We start from the raw sequence: 861 nt of genomic DNA on the forward strand, positions 1-861 counted from the left end.
TTTTGAGCCCAGGAGTTTGAGGCTGCAGTGAACTATGATGACATCAGCACACTCCCACACCAGCCTGGGAAACAAAGAGAGACCAGACCCAGTCTCAAAAAAAAAAAAACCTGCTCAGACAGATATCCTCCTCGTTTATTTTCTTAATGGCATCTGGGAATTCGTCTGCTGCCTGCTGGTCAGTAGAAGCTGCTTTTCCTGTGAGCTTGACATTTTTTAAGCTAATCTCATTCCAAAATTATCAAACCATTCTTTGCTGGCTTTAAATTCTCCAGCTTTAGATTCTTCACCCTCCTTTTGCTTTAAGTTATCATATAACGACCACTTTTTCTCAAATCATTTTAGAGTCTATAGGTGTGTCTTTCTTATAGCAATCCTGCACCCACATAAAAGCTGCATTTGCAATACAAGATAAAAAGTTATTTAGCAAAAAGTGCACAGTTTTCACACCTGCTGACATAGCTGGAGTGACAGCTTCACAAATTACCTTTCCTTTTTTTACAATGGTCCTTATGCTAGATTCATTTATCTTGAAATGGCAAGCAACTGTAGCTGCAGATCTCAATCTATAGTATATATCAAGCAATCCAGCTTTTTCCTCTCATGTCATGACTTTTCTCTGCTTCTTGGGAGCACTTTCAGCATCACTAGAGGTACTTCGTGGGGGTGTCATGATGTTATTCAAGACTTATGGCAGTGATCCTCAACTTTTTTGGCATTTTCATGGAAGACAATTTTTCCACGGACTGGGGGGGCAGGTGGTTTTGGGATGATTCAAGCGCATTACATTTATTGTGCACTTTATTTCTATTATTATTACATTGTAATATATAATGAAATAATTATACAACTCACCATAGG

General features: G+C 38.7%; 1 protein-coding gene across 2 annotated transcripts in view; it reads right to left on the reverse strand.

The window, feature by feature from the left end:
* CDK19 (cyclin-dependent kinase 19) overlaps positions 1 to 861 on the reverse strand; it is a 197888-nt gene that overhangs the window by 165691 nt on the left and 31336 nt on the right. The gene's annotated exons all lie outside the window — the stretch shown is intronic.

The sequence above is a fragment of the Propithecus coquereli genome, unplaced genomic scaffold, assembly GCF_000956105.1.
Source record: "Propithecus coquereli isolate 6110/MARCELLA unplaced genomic scaffold, Pcoq_1.0 Scaffold35, whole genome shotgun sequence".
Lineage (NCBI taxonomy): Eukaryota > Metazoa > Chordata > Mammalia > Primates > Indriidae > Propithecus > Propithecus coquereli.